The 23,296-nt window shown below is 38.3% G+C and overlaps 1 protein-coding gene across 2 annotated transcripts in view; it reads right to left on the bottom strand.

Moving 5' to 3' along the window:
* The window catches only part of LOC124776284 (coiled-coil domain-containing protein 39), a 503,452-nt gene that overhangs the window by 39,919 nt on the left and 440,237 nt on the right, over window positions 1-23,296 (bottom strand). The window lies entirely within an intron of this gene.

The raw sequence follows: 23,296 nt of genomic DNA, 5'->3' as shown, positions 1-23,296 counted from the left end.
GAAATATATTGGGTAACAAATGTATAAAAAATAATAACACAATTTCTCTGAGGCTAGTTGGATAACATGTGTGATCTGTGGTTTAACGGCTCTCACCTACAGTGTATCATTGCTAAAATAATTAGAGAGAGAAATGTGATTAAGATACCTATAACATCAAAAAAGTGTTAGAAAAAAATCACTTAAAACTACATTAAATCTCTCCCCCTGCCCCTAACTTGCTCATGTTAACTTACCCATTAACTCTATCACACACGGTGTAAAAACTGTACATTTGGTCAAACACCACAAAACTTTTTAAAACATGGATAATATAAGAAGGAAGGATATAAGACTGCACATTGAATGCTTCTCCCTAAAACTTGTATTTTGGGGAGTAAGTGAAGATATTTGACAATATCTTATAGGGCAGATCTGCAGTAAATTAACATTTGCTCCTTGTAAAACCCACTCAAATGAAACGTGGCACTTTCTGATCTGCAGCTAAAATATGTCTCGTCTGATCCAATGTCCCCTACATTGTATGTAATACTGAATCATATAAATTAAATTCCTTAAGTAGAAAGATCACAGGATCATGTTCCAGGAAAAACTACAGAACAGGCAAGAGTGGCCAACTGCTTTGACCCATCCACAAGTACAGTTATTTAATTAAACAATGAATTGAAAAGACATGCTGGAGTGCACTCCCTCCAGTACCTCACTAAATCTAAAATTAAACAGGGCCTCTTCAGTAGTAATGGTGGCAGTCAGTTCTGATCTTGGGTTTGGGTCGGTACTTCTCCCACTTCAAATACTTGTTCCATAGAAGATGAGCAACAGTTTGTTATGGTAACGAATTTGGATCATGTTTTCTGACTAATACACATGGCACTTATAACCTAGACAGACTCTCATGAAAGTTTTATAAAACTGTAGCAGACATGCTCCTTCTGTTCTCTAAGATCTGTGGCTAAGGCACTTCAAGACGTTCAGTGTCTGTAATAATAACAGTTTTAAATCAAACATGAGGCCCATAAATCTTTAAAATGGAGAATGGTGTCAATCATCAAGAACTTGACAGCTGGTGTATCATATTATCCATACCTGGCATTGTAATTTAGTTGTACGTGGCTTCACAAAAGATAGTCAGAAGATGGATTGACTTAACACAAAAAAATTGATTTTAATCATAGTTTTAATGTACCTGATTTGAAATGATGCTGTTTCCACCTCACATGGAGAAGACCATTACATGACTCAAAATTGCTGGATCTGAAATTCAACGCATTCCCCCTACACGGTAGTGGCAGGATGCTGAATCCTGGGTGAGGTCCTCTTGGAATGATTAATTAATAGTGTACTTTCAGGTATTCAGCTGAGTTGTTATTTCTATTTTTAAGCATAATATTTTGAGCGCAAGTCCAATAGCTTTCTTCAGGCGCAGTGAGCTGTGTTGTTATGTGTACTCAGTGCCCGGACTCCAACCAGACCATGAAATATTTTGGAGTTGCGTCAGTATTTGTAGCTGAGTTTGTCTCTGAGTACGTGTTACATCCACTTGATGCTTCTCTGTATTTCAGTGCTCACACTGTTATTCCATGAAGGCCACATTCTCTCAGCATTTAACAAGTCCAATGGATGAAATGTGCATTAAGATTTTAACAAATTAATGACAAATAAGAACCCTTGGAAGCTCCATCCTTGTTTATCAGGTTTTACAACATCTTTATTTTGGTAGACTCCTTAATTGCACTATCCCAGAAACTTAATGTTTGCATCCCAGTACTGGACTCATCAAATTTCATTCAATCGTTATACTCAAGACAGTGCTCAGTGACAGCTGTTTTGCCTGGCTGTTTCAGGCAGGTGTGTCAATGATGTTTACTGCACCTCTCCTCAACTGTTCTAATAGACCGCCCCACATAAGATAGGCCACATTTGAATTGAATGCTGTATGCACCATGCTTTCAGTGACCTAGAACTTAGGGCACATAAGCAATTCTTCGATTTTTTTTTTTTTTCTATCTCAGTGTCAACTTTGTCCCTATGCATCGATAATTTTGAATGTATCCACTGCTTTGGAACACTATTTGTATAATTTATTCACAACATCCTGAAAAATTCTCAGGGAAGTGGTGGTAGGGGAGTGGTGAGGGGAATAGGCACAAGTTTGCTCACCAGTGGCGTACTGCTTTTCGGGCATGCAAAAAAATTATAAGATACAATTTTTATCATTAAATAAAATATGGTATTTCAGGGCTTGCGTGTAGTCTGCACTGTAATTAATGCCTGAAGTTAATGTTTTTTAAACAACAATTACTTTACATGTTTGGTTGTGGGACACGAGGTCGTCCCCATCCTCGAAGAGGCAAAATGTGAGGTCATCAATTGGTTGAAGTGGCCCATTTTAGCCTATATCAGACCTGAAAATACATCAGGAAAAAGTAGCCTTTAGACATAACACACAAGCAAATAATATTTCTATACGGGGTGGGCCAGAAGTCATTATCCATCGTAACCCACTGAAAACATTAAGATAATCTTGTTTGTTTGTTTGTTATAATTACAGGTATAAACACCAATGTGTCCAGCTATACTTTTTCAGATAATTATTGACAGAAACATCAGAGTGCACTGTTATTAAAACAAACATCTCTCACAATGTTTATTTTTTATTCTAAACTGTTGGGGAGATGTTTTCTAACGAGGAAAGAGTTTTTGCTTTAAAAACATGACACAAATGTGTTTATAATCTAATAATAAATTAGTGGATTATAAATTTAAAAACTGTTTCAAGTGCAAGGAATGCTTTACAATTTATGGAAATGTTTGTAGAAAATGGACCTGTAGTGTATTTCCACAGGTCAGGTAGGCCATCAATAAGTGGTGGAACAAAGCTTATAATTTTAGATTAGATTAATTATTCATTCCATAGACCCATAAAAGAGGGAATCCTCCTGGGTGTGGAACATGTCAGATAAACACATTACAAAAAGGCAATTAATTCATTAATTTTAAGGATCCTCAGTCAATAAACAGTAAAATTATGTACATGAATTAAATTTAAACTTCTAATATTTACAGGTTTAATATTTGCATCTGCTTTCATTAAATCATCATTAAGACATTTGCTAGTTTCTTGGGTATTACAACCAAGTATTGTCAAAAATTAAAGTAAATTATTCATTTCAGTGATCCTCAGTTAAGAACAGTCAGATGATGTACAAGATTTAAAATTAAACTTCCACTATTTACAGACTTAAGACTTGCATCTGCTTTCCATACATCCATCATTCACACAGTAGGTAGTTACTTGGCTGTTACAACCAAGTACTGTCAAAAATTTAAGTATAATAAATTTTCATTAAAATGGTCTACTGCACTTATTGAGAAACAAATGGATAGAATGGAAGGAGTTGGCCACCAAAAATTATTTTAAATTATGTTTAAATTGTGCCTTGTCTGAAACTAAACTCTTAATGTTGCTGGTAACTTACTGAAAATATGCGTTGCTGAATACGGGACTCCTTTCTGGGCAAGAGTAAGTGAGTTTAAATCTTTATGTATATTGTTCTTATTCCTAGTATTGAATGTCTGCTAAGCATACTGATACTGTGTACTAAGTTATGGTTATCAGAACCCTGAGAAGTCTACTCATAAATTACTTCTCAAATGGGATATTTCTAAAGATTCTGTGCAAAGAGTTTTACATAAGGCCAAATTAAAACATTACACATCTCATCTCATACGTGGAAACTCCAGCTGGGAATATCAACAATGTAGGAAAAGATATATTGCTACTTACAGACACTTACATAAAGCTTTGGCCATAGCCTTCATCATTAAAAGAGAAACACACATCATTCAGACACACAAGCAAGCACACCTCTCTCTCTCTCTCTCTCTCTCTCTCTCTCTCTCTCTCACACACACACACACACACACAGACACACACACACACACACACACACAAAACTGCAACTCCAGCATCTCGGGCCGGAATGCAACTGTCACGTGGGATGCAAGCAACAATCTGGAGTTAGCATGGGAGGGAAGGGATAGTATTGTATGGGTGGGGAGAGATGAACACTGTCTTGTGGTGTGTGCAGGGACTAGAATACTGACCCGTGCAGTGTCAGAAGATTTTGGGGCAGGGAGGTGGGGAAAAATGGAGCAAAAATGGAGAAGAGCAAGGATGCATTGGCAGAAGACTGCAAATAAAGAGAGTGGGACATAAGAATGAGGAGGAGATGATAGGACAGAGGGGTTGGAAACTGTTGGGTGGAGGGTGTGGGGACAGTATGTTACTGAAGGTTGGGCCAGCACAATTACGGAAGCAGAGACTGTGTTGTAAGGATAATTGCTATCTGCACTATTCAGAAAAACTGGTGGTGGAGGGAAGGATCCAGATGGCTCAGGCACTGAAGCAGCCATTAAAATCAAGTGTGTTATGTTCAACTGCATGTTGTACCACATGGTGATCTACATTGCACTTGGCCGCAGTTTGGCAGTGGCCGTTCATCCTGGTGGACAGTTGGTTGGTACTCATACCATTATAAAAAGCTGTGCAATAATTGCAGCAGAGATGGTAAATGACATGGCTGCTATCACAGGTAGCCTGGCCCCTGATGAGGTAGGATAAACCTGTGACAGGACTGGAATAGGAAGATATGGGTGGGTGGATTGGGCAGGTTTTGAACCTGGGTCTACCACGGGGATATGATCCTTGTGGCAAAGGGTTGGCATGTGGGTAGACTAGGATGTTGTGGAGGTTGGGTGTGCGATGGAACACCACTTTAGGAGAGGGTGGGAAATATCTCAGGTAGGATGTCCCTCATTTCAGGGCATGATGATAGGTAATCAAAGCCCTGGTGAAGGTTGTGGATCAGTTGTTCTAATCCAGAGCAGTGCTGGGTGATGAAGGGGATGTTCCTCTGTGGCTGGTTCTTGGGGGTGGTGGGAGGATTGGGTGTGTGAGGGGAAAACACACAGGAGATCTGTGTGTGGACTAGATCTGGGGGATAGCGCCTGACTGTGAAGTCATGGTGAAATCCTCATCATGCTGATCAAGGGAGTTTTTGTCACTGCCGATATGCTGTCCCTGGGTAGCCAGGCTGTATGGGAGGGATTTTTGGTGAGAAAGGGAGACAGCTGTCAAAATGCAGGTACTGTTGGTGGTTGGTGGGTATAATGTGGACGGTGGTGCGAATGGAGCCATCAGAGAGGAGGAGGTCACCATCAAAGAAGATGGCACTCTGAGTTGAGGAAGACCATGAATGGATGGGAGGTTGCGAAGGAATGAAGATAGGGTGTCTTGGCCCTGAGTTCAGATCATGAATGAGACTACAGATTTTGTGTTTTGGGAGGCTAAGAAAGTCTCCTCTAGATAGCCCATAAAAAGGTTGGCTGCACCATGGATTTGTTTATGTATGATGTTTGGTTTGTGGGGCACTCAACTGTGTGGTTATCAGTGCCCGTACAAATTCCCAACCATTGCTCAGTCCAAGTTCGTCATTTTCATGAATGTTGATGAACTGATGAGGACAAGACAAATACCCAGTCATCTCGAGGCAGGTTAATATCCCTGACCCTGCCAGGAATTGATCCTGGGACCCCGTGCTTGGGAAGCAAGGACATGACCGCGAGACCACAAGCTGCAGACAAAAGTACTTGTGTGGTAGGATAAAGTCAATAAGATGTTTGTAATGGGTTTGGAATCTGAAGGACATTCGTGAAGGTAGTTTTCAACACTGGCAAGACCATGGCGTAAAGGATGTTGGTCTACAGTGAGGTGACATCAACAGTGATGAGTAAGGATCCAGAAGGTAAAGGGCTGGGGATGGTGGAGAGTTGGTGAAGGAAATGGTTGGTGTCTTTGAAATGCGAAGCTAGGTAACAGCAATTGGATGCAGGTGTTGGTCAATGAGGGTTGGAATTCTTTCAGTCCTGTAATGAGTCTATCCTATCTCATCAGGTGCTGGCCCTTCTGTGAAAGCAGCTTTGTCATTTACCAGCTCTGCTGCAATCATTGCACAACTTTTTACATTAGTATGACTACCAACCAGCTGTCCATCAAATAAATGGCCTCTGCCAAACTGGGGCCAAGAGCAAGATAGACCACCGTGTGGCATAACATGCAGCTGAATGTAACACACTCAATTTAAATGGGTTCTTCGCTACCTGAGCTGTCTGGATCCTTCCCTCCAGCAACAGCTTTTCTGAACTGCGCAAATGGGAGTTATCCTTACATCACATTCACTGCTCCTGTACCTATCCCAGACTTAACCTTCAGTAACGTACTGTCTCCACACCCTTCACCCAACAGATTCCACCCCCGCTGTTCTATCATCTCCTTCCTATTCTCATCTCCCACCCTGTTTATTTGCAGCCTCTCCCAACACATCCACCCGTCTTTCCCTGCTTCTCTCCATTTTTGCTCCTCTTTTCCCCACCTCTCTGCCCCACAACCTCCTGACATGACACCTGTTGGCATTCTAGTCCTGCACACTTCACCAGACAACTTTTGTCTCTCTCCCCACCCATACACAACTATCCCTTCCCCTTCCCTGCCCCCTCCAGATTGCTGCTTGGATCCTACATGATAGATGCATTCCTATCTGGGATGCAGGAGTTGGCAGTCATGTGTGCATGAGGTGTGCTTGCTTGTGTGTGTGAAGACTATGGCCAAAAGCTTTTTGTAAGAGTCCTTTAATTGTGCCGGTCTGCAACTTGACATGTCTTCTTTATGGTAAGTAGCACTCTCTCTTTTCCTAAATTGTTTATCTCATACATGGGCTACTGGAAGTTGAATGTGGTAGGCTTCAGTTTTGTGAGACAATGTTAAAAGTTGTGGATCCAGGAAAACAGATAGATACAGTGTTTCTTGATTTCTAAAAAGCATTTGACTCAGGACCATACCTACACTTACTGTCAAAAGTATGATCATATGGGGGCATCAAGTGAAATTTGTAACTAGAATGGGGACTTTTGGTTAGGGAGGACACAGCATGTTATCTCAAATGGACAGTCATCTTCAGATGTAGAAGTAACTTCAGGTGTGCCCAAGGAAGTGTGTTGGGACCCTTGTTGTTCATTTTGTATATTAATGATCTTGAAGACAATATTAATAATAAAAATCAGGCTTTTTGTGGACGATGCAGTTATCTATAATTAAGTACTATCTGAAAGAAGCTGTATAAATATTCAGTCAGATCTTGATAAGATTTCAACGTGGAGCTGAGATTGGAAACTTGCTCTAAATATTCAGAAATGTAAAATCTTGCACTTCATGAAATGAAAAAAACACACTATCCTTTGACTATAATATCAATGAGTCACAGTCAAAATTGGCCAACTCATACAAATAGCTGAGGAGTGGCTGCCCCTCCTGCCCACCTGATTGATACACTGTTGTCTGTCTGACATCTTGTAGAGTTATGAAATGGAATGATCACATAGGTTCAGTGACGTGTAAAGCAGGTGGTAGACTTCACTTTATTGGTATAACGCTGGGGAAGTGAAATCAGTCTACAAAAGAGATAGCTTAGAAATCACTCATGCAAATTCTTCTAGAATATTGCTCAAGTGTGTGGCACTTGTACCAGATAGGATTAACAGAGGATATTGAATGTATACAGAGAAGAACAGGATGAATGGTCACAGGTTTGGTTAATCCGTGGGAGACAGTCACAGAGATACTGAAGGAACTGAACTGGAAGACTCCTGAAGACAGACATAAACTATGCCAAGAAAGTCTATTAACAAAGTTTCAAGAACTGACTTTAAATGATTACGCTAGGGATATACTACAATCCCTTATGTATCGCTTACATAGGGATTGTGAGGATAAGATTAGAATAATTAATGCATGCACAGGGGCATTCAAACAATCATTCTTCCTGCACTAAATTCTTGAATGGAACAGGAAGAAACCCTAATAACTGGTGCAATGGGACATACTCTCTGTCATGCACCTCATACTGGTTTGCAGAGTATGTTTATATAGATGTAGAACCAGATGTAGAATTAAGAGAATATGATAATGAGTTGTTTTCTAAGATAACTTGGAGTGATGAGCCAACTTTCAAATTATCAGGCCACATTAACAGACACAACTGCACCTATTAGTACACAGAGAATAATTAGGCATTAACAGACACAATTGCACCTATTGGTACACAGAGAACAATTTGGTTATGATGGGTAGCGACTTTTGGCTCATCTTGTATTACAGAGTGGTACATAAATAAGTTTATTTATCGATAAATCTGTGTTTCTGAATTGTGGGAATAGCATCCTTTTTTTGCCAATGCTTGGAAATGAGAAAGCTGCTGTTCCCAAAATAGTTTTAGTGAGTTTCCCTTAGGAAACAATAGCTGTTGAGGTTGGTCTTAATTTATTTGTTTTTGCAAATAATGGACATTTTATGTATTTGTTCATTAAAACATCTGTTAAGAGACAATTTTTTAAAATGTAACGTAGACCAGAAAAAGAAATAATCTAAGGAAATTAGCTGTGGTAGCGCGAATACCCCACTCAGCGTTCCTCGTAACAGTCATTTATTGAGCATGTCTTGTCCTGTTTGCCATTCCAGCCCTGCTTTATGTATGTACTGCTACCTATTGTAGCCTCGGTTGCCTTCTTGCCTTCAGTAGCATCAGTATGTCAACTAAAATTACAATTATTTAATGTTTTTCAGGATTTATCTCACCTTTAATGTCTTTAAGATAGGAATCTGGTGCCCAAAGCAGGAAAAGGTGAAAAAACAGAATAGGAACAGCTTTCTGAACTACTGGAAGTCTTGACAGACTTACTGTAAAAACTGCTGATAACACCTAGTGTGTAATTTCACAAGAATTTACATGTCCCTCTGATCTAGAATCTTTAAGCTGCTCACTCTCTACAGCAGAAGCAGGGCCAACTGCACAGACATTCACTCTTTCAAAGCAGATTCATTTGAAAGTTTTCACTGAACTAGTTATTGGCAGAAAATATAACTGAGACTTTGAAAAATGAACTTACTAAGAGAGGGACATGAGGACTACAGAATAAATATGCATTTATTTCAACATATAATACCAGCAGATCATTTTCTAAGGAGCAGTTTTATATGGAGTTAGAAAATGGCGAGTGAGTTTTAAGGACATGGTTGTTGTATTTTCCTGTGAAATGTGCTATATATGCTTTCCTTGCATGCTTTTTTTAAAAATAATAATACAGGGAGAAGTTCTTGTATACAGCCATATGATTTTAAAACATGAAAAAGCTAAATCCCAAGAGTACTTCAACATGAGAAAAGTTGTCATCGTGTTGAAGCATATGAAAACTGAACTGGAAATACCTTGAAATGAGACTACAGAAATGTGAAAAATCGATGATGCTGTTCAATTAAAGCAATCGATGATGCTGTTCATGTAAGTCATTTGAGAAATGAAAAGCTCTATTAACAAGAATTCTTGATTATTAACTGTATTTAACCAGACAATATTTAACCTTGTGTGGTCACTCAGAAGGTCTTTGAGGAAATGATAAATGTGGAAATTTACTTGAGACTTTAAAACTACTTGCCAAAACTGATTCATCTGCGAATATCAACTTTACAAAGTTCAGCAAACAGATGATCTCCATGAAGCCGAAATGACTCCATCAGACTGCTTGGCGAGCATGACAGAATAGAGATACTTAAGAAAATATCCAAGACTAAGTATTCCTCCACCATGTACAAAGATATATTGTGTACTGACCAGATGTCTCAAGTAATTCATTATGTACAGATTGAAGGTTCAGAAGCCACAGTACAGGAATCCATTATTGACTTCATTCTATGACATGGAAATTCAGCTAATGAAATTACAGAACAAATATCCGACAACTTGCAAGGAAACAGTCTAAAACAGGCCTCCTGCTGTGGATAAGGATATGATAATGATGCAACCATGGCTGTACACATTAGTAATGTTCAGATACATAATTTGGATATAATTGTGGAAGCAATATTGTTGCCATGTAACGATCTCTCACTTAATCTTGGTGGAGTGCATGTAGTTGCTGTTGGAATAAAAACAATGACTTCTTCCAATACTGTGCAAAATGTGTACACATAAGTGGGATGTTCTTAAACATGTTCCAATTAATGTGAAGTGATCCTGTGACATAAAATGTAGTCCAAAGCATGAATCTGTATGTGTGCTCACTGTGCACCCTGGTAGCATAGTAAAATTTTGGAAGCCTTGAGGTATAGTTGAGAAGAAAATCCAGAAACCAAAGGACATAAATGCAGTTTATTGGTTTACATTGTGACCTAACATTCCTTTGTATTACTTTATTTTTGGAGCCCATGCTCACTAAAGTGAGTGATGTTCAAATATGCCTACAACAAAAACCTTGGACTTGATCAATGTGTTCAAAATTTGAAATCCTTTAAACTATTTTGTGAACAAAAGCATGATTCTCTTGTCACAAAGGCAGCTGAGAGAACCACAGAAATATGCAATATATTTGATATTTCAACAGAAAGAAGAATCAGATGATGAAACAAAATGTTTAGTGAGATAAGTATTGCTCTAGCTCAAATTTAATTCAAGAGGCTCACTACAAACAGCTTGAGGCAGTAGATATGATACAATATTGGGAGGGGGAAGTGTATATTACAAATGGATGTACTTAATAGGCTATTTACCTTCCTTAAAATTTAAATACTAATTATTAAGCTGGATGATTAAGTGGAAGATGCAGGAGAGTTTAACTCTACATCTTCATCTATATGACTACTATACATTTCACAGTTAAGTGCTCAGTAGAGGGTTCATTTAACCACTTTCAAGCTATTTTTCCACCATTCCACCGTCAAACAGCATGCAGGAAAACAAACTCTTAAATTTTTACCTGCACGCACTCATTTTTCTCATTTTATTACAATGTTCATTTTTCCCTCTGTAGGTGGGCACCAAAAGAGTATTTCCACATCTGGAGGAGAGAGTTGGTACTGAAATTTCATGATATCCTGTCTCTGTGAAAAATCCCTTTGTTTTGATGATTGCCACCCCAGTTCATATATCATATCTGTGGCACTCTCACACCTGTTTCACAATAATACAAAACAAGCTGCCCTTCTTTCAACTTTTTCAGTGTCTTCCGTTAATTCTGTCTGATGCAGATCCCACACCACGCAGCAATAGTCCAGGAGAGGATGGAAAGGCTTAGTGTAGGCAGTCTCTTTACTAGACCTGTTGCATCCTCTAAGTATTCTGCCAATAGAACACAGTCACAATGTTATCTATGTGATCATTCCAATTTAAGTTATTCATAACTGTTTAATATAAATACAGAAAACTGCAACCATCATTTTTTAAAACAGGTATTTATTTGGTTTTTGAACCTTTTCAGGCTCATCTTCAGATAGTGCACATGAGGTTTCGAAGTGTAATGCCATGTGCTGGCTCTGTGACAAGAAGATGGAACATGGTTTAATGCATCACCTTGAGTTTGGTTTATATGCCGATTTGAATCCAAAATTAAATTTCATACTTATTGCAGCAGTACGGGCAACTTTGTTGTTAATATCCATCTGTTTGCTTCCATTGTGATGGACAATTGGTGACACATCACTCACTTTTACTCGTAATTATAATCCCTAAGTATTTAGCTGACTTCGGAGCCGTTAGATTTGTGTGATTTATCATGTAACTGAAATTTAGAGGATTCCTTTTAGTACTCATGTGGATAACCTCACATCTTTTGTTATTTAGAGTCAATTACTGCTTTTAGTACCATACAGATGTTGTTGTTGTGGTCTTCAGTCCTGAGACTGGTTTGATGCAGCTCTCCATGCTCCTCTATCCTCTGCAAGCTGCTTCATCTCCCAGTACCTACTGCAACCTACATCCTTCTGAATCTGCTTAGTGTATTCATCTCTTGGTCTCCCTCTACAATTTTTACCCTCCACGCTGCCCTCCAATACTAAATTGGTGATCCCTCGATGTCTCAGAACATGTCCCACCAACCGATCCCTTCTTCTAGTCAAGTTGTGCCACAAGCTCCTCTTCTCCCCAGTTCTATTCAATACCTCCTCATTAGTTATGTGATCAACCCATCTAATCTTCAGCATTCTTCTGTAGCACCACATTTCGAAAGCTTCTATTCTCTTCTTGTCTAAGCTATTTATCGTCCACGTTTCACTTCCATACATGGCTACACTCCATACAAATACTTTGAGAAACGACTTCCTGACACTTAAATCTATACCGATGTTAACAAATTTCTCTTCTTCAGAAACGCTTTCCTTGCCATTGCCAGTCTACATTTTATACCCTCTCTACTTCGACCATCATCAGTTATTTTGCTCCCCAAATAGCAAAACTCCTTTACTACTTTAAGTGTCTCATTTCCTAATCTAATTCCCTCAGCATCACCCGACTTAATTCGACTACATTCCGTTATCCTCGTTTTGCTTTTGTTGATGTTCATCTTATACCCTCCTTACAAGACACTGTCCATTCCATTCAACTGCTCTTCCAAGACCTTTGCTGTCTCTGACAGAATTACACTGTCATCGGCAAACCTCAAAGTTTTTATTTCTTCTCCATGGATTTTAATAACTACTCCGAACTTTTCTATTGTTTCCTTTATTGCTTGCTCAATATACAGATTGAATAACATCGGGGATAGGCTACAACCCTGTCTCACTCCCTTCCCAACCACTGCTACCCTTTCATACCCCTTGACTCTTGACTCTTATAACTGCCATCTGCTTTCTGTACAAATTGTAAATAGCCTTTTGCTCCCTGTATTTTACCCCTGCCACCTTCAGAATTTGAAATAGAGTATTCCAATCAACATTGTCAAAAGCTTTCTCTAAGTCTACAAATGCTAGAAACGTAGGTTTGCCTTTCCTTAATCTTTCTTCTAAGATAAGTCGTAGGGTCAGTATTGCCTCACGTGTTCCAACATTTCTATGGAATCCAAACTGATCTTCCCCGAGGTCGACTTCTATCAGTTTTTCCATTCATCTGTAAAGAATTCGCGTTAGTATTTTGCAGCTGTGACTTATTAAACTGATAGTTCGGTAATTTTCACATCTGTCAACACCTGCTTTCTTTGGGATTGGGATTATTATATTCTTCTTGAAGTCTGAGGGTATTTCGCCTGTCTCATATCTTGCTCACCAGATGGTACAGTTTTGTCAGGACTGGCTCTCCCAAGGCCGTCAGTAGTTCTAATGGAATGTTGTCTACTCCCGGGGCCTTGTTTCGACTCAGGTCTTTCAGTGCTCTGTCAAACTCTTCACGCAATATCTTATCTCCTACTTCATCTTCATCTACTTCCTCTTCCATTTCCATAATATTGTCCTCAAGTACGAGGCCCTTGTATAGGCCCTCTATATACTCCTTCCACCTTTCTGCTTTCCCTTCTTTGCTTAGAACTGGGTTTGCATCTGAGCTCTTGATATTCATGCAAGTGGTTCTCCTTTCTCCAAAGGTCTCTTTAATTTTCCTGTAGGCAGTATCAATCTTACCCTTAGTGAGATAAGCCTCTACATCCTTACATTTGTCCTCTAACCATCCCTGCTTAGCCATTTTGCACTTCCAGTCGATATCATTTTTGAGACGTTTGTATTCCTTTTTGCCTGCTTCATTTACTGCATTTTTATATTTTCTCCTTTCATCAATTAAATTCAATATTTCTTCTGTTACCCAAGGGTTTCTACTAGCCCTCGTCTTTTTACCTATTTGATCCTCTGCTGCCTTCACTATTTCATCCCTCAAAGCTACCCATTCTTCTTCTACTGTATTTCTTTCCCCCATTCCTGTCAATTGTTCCCTTATGCTCTCCCTGAAACTCTGTACAATCTCTGGTTCTTTCAGTTTATCCAGGACACATCTCCTTAAATTCCCACCTTTTTGAGGTTTCTTCAGTTTTAATCTACAGTTCATAACTAATAGATTGTGGTCAGAGTCCACATCTGCCACTGGAATTGTCTTACAATTTAAAACCTGGTTCCTAAATCCCGGTCTTACCATTATATAATCTATCAGATACCTTTTAGTATCGCCAGGGTTCTTCCATGTATACAGCCTTCTTTCATGATTCTTAAACCAAGTATGATTAAGTTATGCTCTGCGCAAAATTCTATCAGGCGGCTTCCTCTTTCATTTCTTAGCCCCAATCCATATTCACCTACTATGTTTCCTTCTCTTCCTGTTCCTACTGACAAATTCCAGTCACCCATGACTATTAAATTTTCGTCTCCCTTCACTACCTGAATAATTTCTTATATCTCATCATACATTTCATCAATTTCTTCGTCATCTGCAGAGCTAATTGGCATATAAACTTGTACTACTGTAGTAGGCGTGAGCTTCGTGTCTATCTTGGCCACAATAATGCGTTCACTATGCTGTTTGTAGTAGCTTACCCGTACACCTATTTTTTTTATTCATTATTAAACCTACTCCTGCATTACCCCTATTTGATTTTGTATTTATAACCCTGTATTCACCTGACCAGAAGTCTTGTTCGTCTTGCCACCGAACTTCACTAATTCCCACTATATCTAACTTTAACCTATCCATTTCCCTTTTTAAATTTTCCAACCTACCTGCCTGATTAATGCATCTGACATTCCACGCCCCGATCCGTAGAACTCCAGTTTTCTTTCTCCTGATAACAACGTCCTCTTGAGTAGTCCCCGCCCGGAGATCCGAATGGGGGACTATTTTACCTCCGGAATATTTTACCCAAGAGGACGCCATCATCATTTAATCATACAGTAAAGCTGCATGCCCTCGGGAAAAATTACGGCTGTAGTTTCCCCTTGCTTTCAGCCGTTCGCAGTACCAGAACAGTAAGGCCATTTTGGTTAGTGTTACAAGGCCAGATCAGTCAATCATCCAGACTGTTGCCCCTGCGACTACTGAACAGGCTGCTGCCCCTCTTCAGGAGCCACACGTTTGTATGGCCTCTCAACAGATACCCCTCCGTTGTGGTTGCACCTACGGTACGGCTATCATACAGATATCTTGTCTAAATCACTTTGCTATTGGTTATCATCTGATGACTTTACAAGACAGTCAGTGACAGCACCATCTTCAAACAATGTAAGAGGGCTGCTCAGGTTGTCTCCTAAATCATTTATAAAGATCAGGAACAGCAGAGGGCTTACTTATAGGACTTCCCTGGAGAACACCAAATATCACTTTTCTTTCACTCGATGACTGTTTGCCGATTACTACAAACTATGAAATTTCTGACAGAAAATCACAAATCCAGTCATACAATTAAGATGATACTCTGCAGGCTGCAGTCTGATTAGAAGTCACTTGTAAGGAATATTGTCAGAAGCTTTATGGAAATCTAAAAATATGGAATCAATTTGATTATGATGCAAAAAGACAGCTAGAGTTGTGAATAAAATAGTTTATTCAGTAAGTGACTGGATTTGTGTTAATACCCATTTTGAAACCAACCAAGGCTTGCAAAATTAAATGTATGCCCAAAATAACAGTAAATAATACCGATACATATAAGTCTGGTGCCAAGAGCACATAAGTAGGGTATGAAAATCAATCTAAGATCCCCTGTTGACAGAACTCATTACTTTGTGTAAACAAAGAGGTAACTGTGTTTGACAAGAACGATACTTTCTGAATTCATGTTGCTACTTTTCTTAGAGGTAATTTGTAATGTTCATAGTCAGTATGTTTTCCAAATCCTTCTGCAATTCGATGTTAGTGATACAGGCCTGTAACTCATCAGATTGTTCTTACTTCCTTACTTGAGTACTGATGTGACCTGTGCAACTTTCATGTCTTTAGGTACAGATCTTTTATCAAGAGAGTGGTTATATATGACTGCTAAACAAGGAGTTATTGTTTCAGCATATTCCAATATGAACCTCACAGATATATTATCTGGACCAGAGGCCTTGCCTTTATTAAGTGATTTAAGCTGCTTCATTTCATCAAGGATACCTATGGCTAAGTTACTCATGTTTGTAACTGTTCTTGACACAAATTTTGCTATTTTTACTTCGTCGCCTTTGGTGAAGGAATTGTGGAAAACTGTGTTTAAAACTCTGCTTTAGTAGCACTTCATCAGTAACATTACGATCGCTATCACGCTATGAAGTTATTGATTGTGTCTTGCCACTGGTGTACTTTACATGCAACCAGAACCTCTTTGTATTTTCTGCCATATTTGAGCTGAGTTTCATTATGAAAACTCTCAAAAGTATAATTTTCAGTAGAGTCTGTAGCTGTGATGCATTTTTTTTTTAAAGATGTCAAGATGCCTTTAGCTGCTGCTCTCCTTATTTCATGTACGACTGTACAATTTCGGCCTTAGGCCATTTTCAAGTATCTAAAACGGAAGCATTATACACTGAATACATTAGTGAGACTTGTGATTTTGCTGTAGGAACAAGTCATATCTGTAGCTACACTGGGCACATTATAACTTACTTTATGGATGATTTTTAAGTAGTAAATTATGCCAAGTATAGTGTTAGAACTGGTAAAAAGTTGTCAATTACTTCCTGTTTGTCCAATATAAAATTTTGTGCATTCTTCACAGATGCCAAAAGTTTTATATTGGACAAACAGGAAGAAAAGTTAGTACACAATTTAAAGAACACAAAATAATAAGCAACAATAATCCATCCACATTTATTGCACATTTAAACGACACCAACCACAAAGTACCTAATGTAGATGGATCACTTCAAATATTACATAAGTTACAGAAAGAAAAAGTCATGGATGTAATGCAAGAAATTGAAATTTATATCCACCTAAAAGATCAGCCAGACAGAGTATTAAATGAGCAAAAAGAACTGTGAAATAGGAAATTCCTAGACAGCTTTTTGCCAGTTCTACAATGAAGCACTACAGAACCACAGAATATAAAATTATCGCTACACTCATTAATAAATATGATTGCAGTGCGAAACATCATGCAACCATAAAGCAGTTTTTATTTGGCTCTCATAGTTTTCAGCATTGTTTCATTAGAGTACTGTGATGGATTCCATATATAAGATATTTTACATCCTTTTAAATTTGGTATGCTTTTTTCATTGCCTCCACAAGAGAGTTCTGATCTGTTTTTGTGTACCATCGGGGATCAGTACCATCTATTACCAATTTATTTGGTATATGTGTCTCAATAGTTGTTGATACTATTTCTTTGAATTTAAATGGCATCTGGTCTACTCTTACATATTCAGATTGGAAGGAGTGGAGACTATCTCTTCGGAAGGTCACAAGTGAAAATTTTTATCTGCTTTTTTAAACAGCTGTATTTTGTGTTTAGGGTTATTTGTTGCTAAGAGGTCAAATATGTTTTCAAAACCATTTACATTTCAAGTGGACCCCTGAAATAATGGCTCAAAATAATTTATGGAGAAAGCATTCAGAATGATTTCAGATCATATTTTATCATTGACTTTTAACATGTATTTTTTTTTTCCCCAAAAAGGATGATAAAGGAGAGGTTTCTAACTACCGCCCAATTTCATTGTTAACAAGTCTTTCAAAAATCCTTGAGAAACTTATGTACACTAGAATCATGGCTCACCTTAACAAATATCACATCCTTAATAAAAATCAGTTTGGATTCCAAAAGGGTGTTTCAACTGAACAAGCTATTTTCTCATTTATCAACCAACTCCTTGAATCAATAAACAAGAAAATGTCACCATTTGGAATCTTTTGTGATCTGTCAAAAGCATTTGACTGTGTAGATCACAAGATTCTACTAAGAAAGGCTGAGCATTATGGCTTAAAAGATAAAGTAGAGAAATGGCTTGAGTCTTATCTAGATGACAGAAATCAGAAGGTAGTATTAAACAATTGTGCAAAGGCGCCTGCCAGCTCTGATTGGAATACATTAAATGTGGAGTGCCGCAGGGCTCAGTCCTTGGTCCCTTACTTTTCTTAATCTTTGTAAATGACCTCCCATGGTGTGTGACCCAAGAAGCACACTTCACACTATTTGCAGATTACACAACCATTATGATTGACAAGGAACCCAACTGTAGTCTACAGAACATTGCAACCACTATATTCCAAGAAGTTCTAGATTGGTTCACTGCAAATGGTCTGTCCTACAATGTTAATATTACTCATTTCATTCAGTTTCAAACTGTAAACAAAAAATTGGAAAAATGTTGAAATAAAATGTGGAGACAAAGAAATAGTGAAAGTTGTATCTTCCAAATTTCTGGGTTTACTTATCGATAACAAACTAAACTGGTCAGTCCACATCACTGACCTATGTAAAAGACTGAATTCTACAGCATTTGCCACTCGTTCAATTGCATCTGTTTATGGAAACAATCAAAACTGCAGATGTTGGTTACTTCCATTCACTTATGACATATGGCATCATATTTTGGGGAAATCAACTACAACCAAATAAAGTCTTTGTTGCACAGAAGAGAGTTATCAGGATTATGAGTAGAGTGCATCCTAGATCTTCTTGCAGAAATTGTCAATACATCTTGTCACTAATGTACTTCGTGAACAAAAATTATGAAATTTACAAATTGAATAGTGCGTACCATGATCACAATACAAGAAGCAAACATGATCACAATACAAGAAGCAAACATGATCTTCACACAGATTTAAAAAATCTCAGTATAAAAGTGTTCAATAAACTTCCTGTCCATATCAAATCAGTCATTGGGGATCTTACTAAATTCAAAACAGAGCTAAAACTATATCTTTTGGATAATTCTTTCTATTCTTTACAGGAATTCTTTGATAATGTGTAATACTTCTTGAATTTGTGTTTAATTTCATGCATTTCTAATAGAACTGATTATGTAGATCGGCATATCACTTGTGGGCATAATATTTTTTAGATGAATTACTTTAAATTTGCTTATGTAATAATCTATGTCATTACTGCACTATTATTTATGCAGTCATCTATGTCATTACTGCACTATTATCTGTGTTGTTATCTGAATTTTTGTGTGTAATTATTTGACATGTGGATGTCCTTTTTCATGTATCTTCTTATATATGTTAAATTGGTTGCCTCATGATCATCGGCATGTGGCTATTACTGTAATAATCTGACACGTTCTACATCCTAGCGATACATTCACATCAAGGATCCACGGAACTCGAAAATAAATAAATAAAATAAAATAGGAAGGAGATAAAAGGAAAAGGAAATAGGGGCAACAGTACAATCAGTGGAACACCTGTGGCCATCTTTTTGATGTTATTTGTTATACAGCCTCTGAATGCAGCGATTCAGTACACCATCTTCAGGCCCATATGTATAAACAGCAATAACTGCATCATGAACTTACCAACTATGCAAATACAAAGGCAGATTAAAAACAGAATAAGAATCAAGGACAATACTACACAAGTGAATTTACAGTAATCCTTTGATAATCCAACAGATACATCCACTGTCACATATCTCAAATAAAATTATATAGTAAATCATAAGAAATTTCCACTCTATACATCGTACAAATGTCATTTCATTTTCTTTGTGCCTTTGTCCAACTTCAATGCAGGGTTGGCCTTGTTACTATGGATTTGGTGATATTAGTGGCAGAGGGGGGCTGGATGCCCATCCTGTCACCACCCCGAACCCCCCGAGATTGGAATTTGTACACCCCAGTTGTCTGCATCTAGTGTAAGCCATAAAATAGTGTGAACATTGTCAAATGTCTGTGAGTTATGTAACTGAGGCAGAACATGGGGACCAGCCCAGCATTCACGTAGTGGGATGTGGAAATCCGCGTAAGAAACATATCCAGGCTGGCTGGCACACTGGCCCTCGTCGTTAATCCACCAGGTGGAATCGATCCGAGGCCGAGTCCAGGAAGCAGCACATAAGCACTCTCAGCTACCCCGGCAGGTTTCTGTACAAATGTACTATTTATTAATAAAATCATTAATTAAATATTCCATGACTCTTTATTGGTCAGCTGGATGATACATTAAACTGTGCAAGCCTGAAGTAACCTATTAATCTACAAAAATAACTGTAGAAAATGATAGATGTATGAAAAAAAAAAAAAAATTAGAAATAAGTAAAGCAAAGGAATATGCATCTATGTGCAAGTAGTCATTCCACAAGGACAGCATCAACAAGATGTTAGTGTCAATTTAAGTAAAGCTAGCAAAATGACAGTATAAATATATCTGCATGTCACAACAAAGTTATAAAATGCTAAGCTGAAAACTGAATATAGGCATATTTATGTCATATGCATAAAATGAATTCCAAGAATGTGCCAAAGAGCCCAAATGCAGTAAATCATCTATGTCATACCATACACAGAATATAAAGAACCCAAGATAATGTGCAGGATGAACAACATCTATGACTTTGTGTGAGAAAGTAGCCCTTCCAGAAGCACTGCATCCCCACCCACTGACTCACATAATACAGTTGCTGAACAGTTCAAAGACAAGTTGAGTCTCATTTCAAGTAGCTACCCCTCCCATACAATTATAGTTGGTCATGACTTCAATCTGCCCTCAATATGTTGGTGAAAATGCATTTTTTAAGTTGGAGGTAGGCATAAAACATCAACCAAAATCATTCTCAGAGAATTAGTAAATGATTGGCAAAACTACTTGACCTCTTAACAACAAATAATCCTGAGCAAATAGGGAGCATTGTGATGGATACAGGGATTAGCGACCACAAGGTTGTTGTAGTGAGACTGAATACCGTAACATCCAAACCCACCAAAAATAAACGTAAAATACATCTATTTAAAAAAGCAGATAAAACTTCGCTTGAGGCCATCCTAAGAGACAGTCTCCACTCTTTCCAATCTGAATACTGTCTGAAATTGTAGACCAGATATGCCTTAAATTCAAAGAAATAGAATCAACAGCTACTGAGAGACATACCTCAAATAAATTAATAAGGCATGCTACTGAACCCCCATGGTACACAAAGCAGGTAACAATATTGCAGAGAGAGAGAGAGAGAGAGAGAGAGAGAGAGAGAGAGAGAGAGAGAGACATGCCAAATTTAAAAGCATGCAAAACCCCCAGGATTGGTGAAGTTTTACAGAAGCTTCAAATTTAGCACAAACTTCAATGCAAGATGCTTTTAACACTTTCCACATCAAAACTTTGTCTTGAAATCTGGCAGAAAATCCAAAGAAGTTCTGGTCACATGTAAAGTAAACCAGTGGAAACACATGATCAATACTTTCACTGCGTAATAACATTGTTGATGCTACTGATGACACTGCCACTAAAGGATAATTACAAAATATAGTTTTCTAAAATTTCTTCACCAAAGAAGATAAAATAAATATTCCAGAATTTGAACCAAGAACAAATGCCAACATGAATAACTTAGATGTAGATTTCCTCGGTGTAACAAAGTAGCTTAAATCAGAATGAGATTTTCACTCTGCAGTGGAGTGTGCACTGATGTGAAACTTCCTGGCAGATTAAAACTGTGTACCGGACCGAGACTCGAACTTGGGACCTTTGCCTTTCACGGGCAAGTGCTCTACTCTCTGAGCTACCCCCAAGTGCTCTACCCTCTAAGCTACCCAAGCACGACTCATGACCTGTCCTCACAGCTTTAATTCTGCCAGTACCTCATCTACTACCATCCAAACTTCACAAAAGCTCTCCTTTCTTCCAGGAGTGCTAGTTCTGCAAGGTTTGTAGGAGAGCTTTCGTGAAGTTTGGAAGGTAGAAGACGAGGTACTGGCAGAATTAAAGCTGTGAGGATGGGTCGTGAGTCGTGCTTGGGTAGCTCAGATGGTAGAGCACTTGCCCGCGAAAGGCAAAGGTCCCAAGTTCGAGTCTCGGTCCGGTACACAGACAAAATGTCTGTATGGCCCAATAAGTGGCAACTGACTCTAAACAATGAAAAGTGCGAAGTCATCCACATGATTACTAAAAGGAATCAATAAAATTATTGTTACATGATAAATCACACAAATCTAAAGGCTGTAAATTCAGTTAAATACTAAGAAATTACAATAATGAATAACAGATTGGTATGATCACATAGATAGTAAATCAAGATTATGATTTATTGGCAGAACGCAGAAAATGCAACAGCTCTATAGAAGAGACTGCCTAAACTATGCTTGTGCACCTTCTTCTGGAGTACTGGAGTACTGCTGTACAATGTGGGATCCACAAGAGATAGGATCGACAAAGGTCATCAAAAAAGTTCAGAAAATTGCAGCTCATTTTGTACTGTCGTGAAATGGTGGAGAGAGTGGTGAAGATATGATATGCAATCTGGGGCTGTTTTGAGAGGACTCATCCCATTTCTAAGGTCAGGTGCACCATTCATACTTGTGTAAGACAATTACAGATATCCCTCATGGCAGGGTACATGTGTTTTGGTACACAAGTACTCTGACAGTAGGAGCTATCAGAGCAAGTAATGATGATAGTACCTTTCTGGTAGCAGAGAGCATAAGCCCTTCATACATAACTCCACTATGACAGCCCTGTTCCTTGGACAACAATGTCCATCTCCAAACAATAATAAAACTTGAATGTTCTAATTAACGAAAAATGGAATGCATAAAGGAAAGATCTTATGGATTAAATAATATTAAGAAAAATTGTATGTACAATTATAAGTTAAGTTTTCTACATTAGTGTGGTAAATTTCATAGGGCAAATTTTAACAAGCAATCACACCTGGTTGGGTTTTGTAATTTTTTACAGAGTATCAGTTATAGTTAAGTTCTTTGACCAAAAATATTTTTTTGTAATTTCATGTGAAACTTCGATAAACATGGTTAAGTTTCTTCTGACAATATTTTTAAGGGGAGGTTTACTTTGCTTAGTTTGAGCTGGTGAGATAATTGCACACTCTAGCTCAACTTAAATGGACTTAGATTAAGTGACAAAGGCTAATATCTAAGCCCTCTCTATCATAACTGAGTATACTTGTAAGGTGGAAGTTGTTACATTTGTCACACTCTCAATCCACAGACTTTTCATAGCAGGGTGTTAGATCCAATTACTGGGGCCTGTAGGAGTGAAGCTGGTGGTGTCAGTTTTGTAGGATTGGTGAAAAATTTCATCTTGTGGCTCACCAGTGAAGTATCCCCCAGGGAGGGATCCTGGGGTGGAGGATGGGAAGCATATCTGTCTTTGGGGTCTATCTTCTATATTTCTTCCATTTTAACATTCCTAGCCTATCCTTTCCATTCTTCATTCCCCTTCTGTGGTACCATTCTCTCCTCTCTCCTCCCTCTTTCCACATTCAGTAGTTCCATTGCATGAGCCCTTCTCTTATCCGCACTCGCACATTGTTCACACAGGATAGACCAAACAGTATT

The sequence above is a fragment of the Schistocerca piceifrons genome, chromosome 2 (assembly GCF_021461385.2).
Source record: "Schistocerca piceifrons isolate TAMUIC-IGC-003096 chromosome 2, iqSchPice1.1, whole genome shotgun sequence".
Taxonomy (NCBI): Eukaryota; Metazoa; Arthropoda; class Insecta; order Orthoptera; family Acrididae; genus Schistocerca; species Schistocerca piceifrons.
This window is presented reverse-complemented; position numbering and strand designations above follow the sequence as displayed.